At 39.6% G+C, this 9,578-nt stretch overlaps 1 non-coding gene across 1 annotated transcript; it reads right to left on the bottom strand.

Moving 5' to 3' along the window:
* Positions 1 to 4,847: 4,847 nt before the first annotated feature.
* On the bottom strand, positions 4,848 to 4,954 carry LOC127133341 (small nucleolar RNA R71). Its single transcript, XR_007807324.1, has one exon. It is a non-coding gene; the product is annotated as a small nucleolar RNA R71 (small nucleolar RNA).
* Between the last annotated feature and the right edge of the window lie 4,624 nt (positions 4,955 to 9,578).

Below are 9,578 nucleotides of genomic sequence, written 5' to 3' on the forward strand. Positions count from 1 at the left end.
AGTTGCACCAACATTCTTTAAACCGAAAGGCATCACTCTATAACAGAATGTTCCCCAGGGCACAATGAGTGTGGTTTTCTCCATATCTTCAGGTGCCATTTTGATTTGATTATAACCAAAAAATCCATCCATAAACGAAAAGACTTTGAATTTAGTTGTATTATCTACCAATATATCAATGTGTGACAGAGGGAAATCATCTTTCGGACTAGCTTTGTTCAAATCTCTATAATTAACACACATACAAACTTTTCCATCCTTCTTCGGAACAGGCACAATATTGGCCACCCACTGCAGATATTCAGAGGTAACAAGAAAATCGAAATCAATATGCTTCTACACTTCTTCTTTGATCTTCACTACCATATTAGGATGGGTTCTCCTTAACTTTTGCTTGACTGGCGGGCATTCTAATTTCAACGACAATCTATGCTCCACAATTTCAGAATCTAACCCAGACATGTCTTGATAGGACCAAGCAAACACATCTGAATACTCTCGCAGAAGATCAATCAACCCTTTCTTAACCTTCGGACACAGTTGAGACCCAATCTTGACTTACTTCACATCATCTTCGAAAACTAAGTTGACGAAGTCAATCTTCTCTTTGAACAGATGAATGGCTTTTTCCTCGTGCTCAAGTAGACGAGACAATTCATCAGATACTTCATCATTAGTCTCTTCCTCGGCCTCAAACACAGGAAACTCAAAGTTTAGAGAGGGAGTAGGATCATTGTATTCAATGGGTTTGGGAACCAAGCTGCATAATGATTTGATATTTTGATTTTAGAGAAGTGAATTGTGACTAAATATTATGCAGATGGACAATTATTATTTATTTATGTTTTTTGTGATTACCATTTTCAGAAAGGCAAAAAGTAAAATAAAACATGATAGATGTGGATGAATAGAATTGTATTTTATTAATGATAATTGAGAAATGCCTAACAATGTTCACTTCTCCCTTAGGCATAGGAGAATGATTTTTCTTAAAACATGAAAACAAATTACTTAGAACAATGGACAATAACGGGAAAATCAACAACAACTCAATTGTTGCAAGTCTTGTCATGCATCACAAAGTTGGCGTGATCTTCGTCTTCATCACCCTCAATTACAACAGCTGATTGTTATTTATTACCATGGATGAACCCTCTATTACGGAAACTCAGTTTCACTTCTTCATCTTTATCGTTGGACGACCCTTGTTGAAATCCCAATCCAAACCTGTTCTTATTCTCTGCAACTTATACCATACGGCCCCACTAGTCTGTAGTGCTTTCTTCGATAGCTTTCTGAGCATCTTTGAAATAAGACATGTGTGCCCCAGTTTTCTTCACGTCAACCATAGATAAGGCTTGGAACGGAGTTCCAACCTCCTCCTCAGCTTCAACATATGAGAAGATGACAGATGACTCAACAGAAGTTCCTTTTCCCCACATACAATGACAATCTTTCCGTTCTTTACGAATTTGAGCTTCTAGTGCAGAGTAGGCGTCATAGCTCCTGCCTCGTGAATCCATGGTCTCCCCAAAAAACAACTATAGGCCGGGTGGATATCCATTATCTGGAAGGTAATATGGAAATCACTCAGACCTATCTTCACTGGAAGGTCCACTTCACCAATGACGGTTTTTCGTGAACCGTTGAAGGCTTTAACGATCATGCCACCATACCTCATAGGAGCGCCTTGATAGGATAATCTAGACATAGTTGATTTCAGGAGTACATTCAGAGAAGAGCCGGTATCAACTAACACATTTGACACTGCATCCTCCTTGCAATTCATTGATTTATGTAGTGCCAAATTGTGATTTCTTCCTTCCTCAGGAAGCTCCTCATTACAAAAACTCAGATTATTGCACGCAGTGATGTTAGCAACAATGTGGTCAAACTGATCCACAATAACGTCATGCTCCACATAGGCTTACTCTAACACTTTTTGCGATGCTTCTCTGTGTGCTTCAGAATTCATCAACAAAGACATCACTGAAATCTTTGACGGGGTTTGAAGCAGCTGCTCCACCATATTGAACTCACTTCTCTTGATTAATCGTAGTAACTCATCATCATCATTAGGCTTCAGTTTGCTGGATTCACCAGACTGACACACTGGAGCACTAACCTGATTCACAATAGGCACATCTATCTTCTTATTAACTGTAGCCTTTACTACCTCCTTCGGAAAGACGGGACTAAACACACGACCACTATAGGTCACCTTCGCAATATCATCTATATTCACCACAAAATTTGTCGTAGGCAATGGAACCTCTTGACCATTCTCCATCGTGGTGGCATTATATTGATACGACACAGCCTTATCAGATGCTTATGGGATGGGACCTGCTAACCGTATAACCAACGGTGATACCGATCTGTTGTTGTTGATGCTGCTACTATCAAATTGAATTACTACCCTCTCAGGGGTTTTAAACACCGGAACAATTACATTCACATCATCTATATCCCTTGACTGTTGAATCTAGATTACATTCTCATCCATCAACCTCTAGATATCTCTCTTGACAATCAGACACCATCAGGGGTTCACCCTGCATATAACACAACCATCATTGTCATGTTCACAATCACTTACCAAACAAATATCTTTATGAATTGCAACCAAAGACTGTTGATCACATTAAATTACACAATGTTTTTGACTCGGATTTCACATGTTTATTAGGACTTTATTATCATTTTGTTTGTATTATGCTCCCTTTTATCTTATTTTCAGATATTTAGCACTTTCGGACTCTTTTGGAAGAAACGAAGCAAAAAGACCTAAAATTAGGGTTTTTCGGCGAAATTACACACATGGCGTTGCACATGGCGGCCGCTATAGGAGAAGCCATGAGTCATCAACCCTCAACTAGGAGGTAACCGCCATGTTCCCATGATCCACCCCATTTACACACATGGCGGGCGCCATGAAGAGATGGCAGGTGCCATGAAGGGATGGCGAGCGCCACCTTTGGAAATCACGTTCCCACTAAGGAGAAGTTGGAAGGCACCATGGTCTTTGCAAGCTGCCGAAATCCTCTATAAATAGTTCGTTCCATTTCACTTTCAAATCATCCAACTTAGTTTTACAACACTAAGGCTATATTTATCATTTGTAATAGCGGTAATCCGTCACATCGGGGGGTTATCTCACCTTAGTGAGATTGAGTTGGGTCACTTCGAGTTGCTGTCGTCTTTAGCTTCAGGAGTCAGAGGTTTATTTTTGTACCAGATTTAAATCCCTCCATTTGGAGCAGGTTCTTATTTATCGCTTTTATTTATTTATTTGTCATCGCTTTACTTTATTTATTTCCCGCACTCGCTTTACTTCATTTATTTTCCGCACTCGCTTTACTTTATTTATTTTCCGCACTCGCTTTACTTTATTTATTTTCCGCACTCGCTTTATTTTATTTATTTTCCGCACTCACTTTATTTTATTTATTTTCCGCACTCGCTTTACTTTATTTATTTTCCGCACTCGCTTTACTTTATTTATTTTACGCACTTTACTCGCTCTTTACGCCTCACATTCTAAAATAAACTTTTCATCATGATCAATATCGTTATGTTTGTTTGTGTTACCATGTCTTGCTAAATCTTTTAAAGGTTAGAATGTAAGGGTCGTGGTTAAAGTAATATTTCACATATTGAATCTGTAGAAATACTTTAAAGGCTGTTTTGATTTTTAACTTGGTTAGTTTTAATTATTCAAGGAGTGCGAAAGCATCCTGGCTTAGTTAACTAGGAATTTTTATCACTTTAAGGAAAAACCATTTTTGAAACTATTTTCGGACGCATCGATAGATCTAAAATCAGGAAACTCCTCGGGTAAAACTTTCCAAATCAAAATCACTTTTCAACTAAGTTTATGAGTCTTATTTCTTAAAAATAAGTTTACTACTTTAGCGTTCTACGCACCTTTTATAACTGACAATAAAAGGCCTTAATTTAAGGGTAAACTCGGTTCTGAATACGCGAAAGCGATTGTTCCTGTTAAATGGATTCTTTTCAAGAGTAGAAAATATTGCCTCATAAGTAGTTCTATTTAGACAATCGAAACATCACTTAACTGACATGAAATACATTCAACCTGTCTTTACCTGCATTTATTATTTACCATTAATTTGCAAACCCAATATCTCTTTTATACCGCCTTAGATAAACACCATAACGATAGTGATCGATAGATTGACGATTGGTCTATGTGGGATCGACATTCTTTTATAATACTTTGACGTAATCCGTGCACTTGCGAATCACACGATCAAGTTTTTGGCGCCGTTGCCGGGGACCAACTTCGTCAAATTTTGTACCCTATTGTTACATCGTCTAGACTAAGGCATTATTAGCCAGTAAATGCGAAGAACCCGTAGTACCAGAAATTTAGTAGATCCTTTAGCGGAACCCGAACGTTACACTCGTACATGCCTCTTACTCATCTGAATTAAGAAAGCTATGGCCGAGAATCACGACCAGAGACCTCTTAAGAAATTTTCCCAACCCTCGGATGAGGAACCTAGTTCAAGTATAGTAAACCCCCTTATTCCTGCTAACAATTTCGAACTAAAACCGTCTTTGTTGCAATTAGTGCAACAGAACCAATACACGGGTCTCGCTAATGAGTACCCAAATCAACATTTAAAAGTTTTTATCCAACTAGCCGACACCTTTAAATCTAACGGCGCTTCACCCGATGTGATCCGTTTAAGATTATTTCCTTTCTCCCTCAGGCATAGAGCACGTTCATGGTTAGATTCACTTCCAACTAATTCAATAACTACCTGGGAAGACCTTAGGAGAGTATTCCTTGCTAGATATTTCCCCCTAGTAAGATTGTTGTTCTTCGAAACCAAATAACTAGATTTGCTCAAAACCAAGGAGAATCGCTTTTCGAAGCTTGGGAGAGATATAAAGAGCTATTAAGAGTCTGCCCACACCATGGCCTAGAACAATGGCTGATAGTTCATACCTTCTACAATGGACTTCATTATAACACCAAGATGAGCATCGACGCTGCCGCAGGTGGTGCGCTGATGAACAAACCTTATCCTGAAGCTTGTGACCTAATTGAGGATACGGCCCAAAACCATTACCAATGGGGAACTGAATGAGCATCAATAGAGAAAAAGGAGACCCAAGGTGGAATACATGAGGTAAGCTCTCTAGACATGATGCAGGCGAAAATGGACGCTTTAGCCCTTAGGATCGAACATATGTCTACAAACACTAACACCACAGCAGTAGTCCACACAGAGTGCGAACTCTGTGGATCTAAAGGACACGAATCGGCGAAATGTAACCTTTTGAACGACCTTAACACCGACCAAGTGAATTACGCCCAAGGTAACCCATTTTCAAACACCTACAACCCTGGATGGAAGAATCATCCGAATTTCTCATATAAAAACCATAACCCTATCCAAAATCATGCACCTCAGAGATCGCAAGGTTATCAAGCCCAAAACCAAACCAACCTATGCAAGTTGTGCCCCAGAAGTCTAACCTTGAGAAGATCATGGAGAACTTTATATCGGGCCAGACTCAGTAAAATAAAGAATTCATAAACCAGAACATTCACGTAAACAAACTGATAACACAATTAGGAACCAAGGTTGATCAGATAATCACTCACAACAAGATGCTTGAAACCCAGATCTCACAGGTAGCACAAAACCCAGCCCCACAAACTACACTTGGAGGACAATTTCCTGGACAACCTCAACCAAACCCTCGAGGGCAAGCTAACGTTATCTCGTTACGAAGTGGGACCGCTTACAAAGGGCCTCAGAACCCAGCAATGAGCGAGTCCAAAACTTCTAAAGGAAATATACCTACCAACCAGGAAGAGGAACCGGAGGAATCCGAAAAACAAACCGACCAAGAAGGAGAAGCCAAGGATAAAACTTACAAACCACCACCCCCGTACAAACCACCAATCTCATATCCGCAAAGACTTAAACAAACCAAAGTCAACAACCAATATCAAAAATTTATAAAAGTAATAGAAAAGCTTCATGTAGAGATTGCTTTCACCGAAGTTATCACCCAAATTCCGTCTTACGCCAAATTTCTCAAAGACATCTTAACCAACAAGCGTAGGCTTGACGATCCCAAACCCTTGGAATGCAACTTTATTTCCGAGGACAAACTTGCTAAGAAGGAGAAAGACCCTGGTAGTTTTTCTATACCTTGCATTTTAGGGAGTCATGTGATCGACAAAGCTTTCCTAGACTTAGGAGCTAGTGTAAGTTTAATTCCCTTAGCTGTATGTAAAAGGTTAAACTTAGGAGAATTGCAACCAACTAAGATGTCCCTCCAATTATCCGATAGGTCTGTTAAGTATCCTGTAGGCATTTTAGAAGACATCCCAGTTAGGATCGGTCAACTTTATATCCCAACAGACTTCGTGGTCATGGATATCAAAGAAGACGAAGATATCCCTATCCTTTTAGGTAGACCATTCTTATCAACAACCGGAGCTATAATAGATGTCAAAAGAGGAAAATTAACCTTCGAAGTAGGGGACAAAAAGATCGAGTTCATTCTTTCAAAATTCCTGATGGCACCCATTCTAGGAGACGCATGTTATGCGGTTGATATCATAGATGAGTGCATAAGAGAATTCGATCAAGGAGAACCTAAGATCGAACCATTTTCAAACCCGAATGAAAAGGATGACAAGCTAGAGGAAACGGAACCTCACGAATGTTTGGACCTTACTCCAGACCTTTCACCAAATTCTCAAAAACCAGCCCAAGAACTTAAGGAACTACCCAAGAACCTAAGATATGAGTTTTTGGATGAAGAAATGAACCGCCCAATAATAGTTAGTGCCACCTTAAACCAAGACGAGACGAATCGACTCTTGAATGTTTTAAGAAGATACCCCTCCGCCTTAGGGTACAAAATCTCTGATCTAAAAGGTATTAGCCCATCCGTGTGTATGCACAGGATTTCGATGGAGGAGGATTCAAAACCTTCCAGAGAACATCAGAGAAGAATCAACCCTGTAATGAGCGAGGTGGTGAAGAAGGAAGTCCTTAAACGGCTGGAAGCAGGTATAATCTATCAGATCTCTGATAGTAAATGGGTAAGTCATGTACATGTGGTACCCAAGAAGGGAGGCATCACAGTCGTGTAGAACGAAAAGGGAGAGCATGTCGCTAAACGCATAGAAGGCAGATGGCGTATGTGCATAGATTATAGGAAGCTCAATAAGGCAACTAGGAAATATCACTTTCCCCTTCCATTCATAGATCAAATGCTTGAGCGTCTTGCTAGACACTCTTACTTTTGCTATCTTGATGGATATTCTGGATTTTTCCAAATACCCATACACCCCGAGGATCAAGAGAAAACAACCTTTACCTGTCCTTACATAACGTTTTCTTACAGACGAATGTCGTTTGGACTCTGTAATGCGCCAGCTACTTTCCAATGTTGGATGATGTTAATCTTCGCAGATAATCTCAACGGAATTATGGAAGTATTTATGGACGATTTCTCGGTGTGTGGATTAGACTTTGAAGGTTGCCTTATTAACCTTGAGAAAATCCTAGAGAGATGTGTAGAAGTTAACCTTGTGTTAAACTGGGAGAAGTGCCACTTTATGGTCAAAGAAGGCATAGTGTTAGGACATATAATATTTGAAAGAGGCATTGAGGTCGATAAAGCAAAGAAAGAAGTTATAGAAAACCTTAACCCTCCTAAGACAGTTATAGAAGTTCGTAGTTTCCTTGGACACGCTGGTTTCTATCGACGCTTCATAAAAGACTTCTCTAAAATAACGAAACCCCTGACCGGCCTTGTGATGAAAGACATCGAATTCATTTTCGATGAAAAATGCATTGAAGCCTTTAACCGTTTAAAACAAGCACTAATTTCAGCACCAATTCTACAAACCCCGGATTGGACTAAACCCTTCGAAATAATGTGTGATGCTAGCGATTTCGCTATAGGAGCTGTTCTAGGGCAAAGAAAAGATAAGAAACTACACGTAATATATTACGCTAGTAGAACCCTAGATGCCGCTCAATTAAATTATACAACAACAGAGAAGGAACTCCTAACTGTAGTTTTCGCAATCGATAAATTTAGGTCTTATCTTGTAGGATCTAAGATTATAGTCTATATAGACCATGCAGTTATTCGTTACCTTCTAACCAAAAAGGATGTGAAACCTAGATTACTCGGGTGGATCCTTTGGCTACAAGAATTCGACTTAGATATTAGAGACAAAAAAGGAACAGAAAACGTAGTTGCTGACCATCTTTCCAGATTAGAGCATTTAAAGCTAGAGCATTTATCTATAAATGATGACTTCACCTATGAGAGACTGATAGATAAGATAGATATCGCTCCCCTTGAACCTGATAGAGACAACCTTGGACAATTTCAGAAATTAGCAGAGTACCATGGTACGCTGATTTTGTGAACTATCTAGCCGCTGATATCATACCACCTGACCTCAACTATCAACAGAAGAAGAAATTCTTTAAAGATATAAGACACTTCTATTGGGACAAACCACTCCTTTTCAAAAGAGGAATTGATAACATATTTCAACGTTGCGTCCCGGAAGAAGAAGTCAGAAACATCATAGAGCATTGTCATTCTTCACCCTATGGTGGACATTCAAGCACATCCAAGACATTTTCTAAGATCCTTCAAGGTGGTCTTTATTGGCCGACATTATGGCGTGATGTTCATGCTTATATTGTCCGATGTGACCGGTGCCAGCACGCTGGAAACATCTCAAGACGTGACGAAATGCCTTTCAAGAACATCCAAGAAGTAGAACTATTTGACGTTTGGGGTATCGATTTCATGGGACCTTTTCCATCTTCGTTGGGAAACAAGTACATTTTGGTAGCCGCACCCACCAACGACACAAGAGTAGTCATCAAGATGTTCAAGAATAATATCTTCCCCAGATTTGGAGTGCCATGACTTGTCATAAGTGATGGTGGATCACATTTTATATCAAGGATATTTAATAAACTCTTGAGGAAATATGGAGCAAAACACAGAGTAGCAACACCATATCACCCCAGACTAATGGTCAAGTGGAAGTATCTAACAGAGAGATTAAGCAGATCTTGAAGAAAACTATATCAATATCTAGAAAAGATTGGTATGAAAAGCTAACAGAAACACTGTGGGCTTACAGAACTGCTTACAAAACCCCTATTGGAACTACACCGTACCAGTTGGTCTATGGGAAGTCATGCCACTTACCTTTTGAACTCAAGTACAAGGCATATTGGGCCATCAAGACCCTAAATTTGGATTACCTAGCATCTGTCAAGAAGCGAATCCTTGATATTCACAAATTTCAGGAACTCTGCCAGAACGCTTATGAGAATGCCGTTATATACAAAGAGAGAACCAAAGCTTGGCACGACAAAAGGATTGTGAAAGGAATTTATTATAGGCGACTCTGTTCTTCTCTTCAATTCGAGATTACGACTTTTTCCAGGTAAGCTACGTTCGAGATGGACAAGCCCCTTTGAGGTTTCCAAAATCCTAAAATCGGGAGCAGTTGAAATCCGGAACAGTTCCTGTAATCC

This window comes from Lathyrus oleraceus, chromosome 3 (assembly GCF_024323335.1).
Source record: "Lathyrus oleraceus cultivar Zhongwan6 chromosome 3, CAAS_Psat_ZW6_1.0, whole genome shotgun sequence".
Taxonomy (NCBI): Eukaryota; Viridiplantae; Streptophyta; class Magnoliopsida; order Fabales; family Fabaceae; genus Lathyrus; species Lathyrus oleraceus.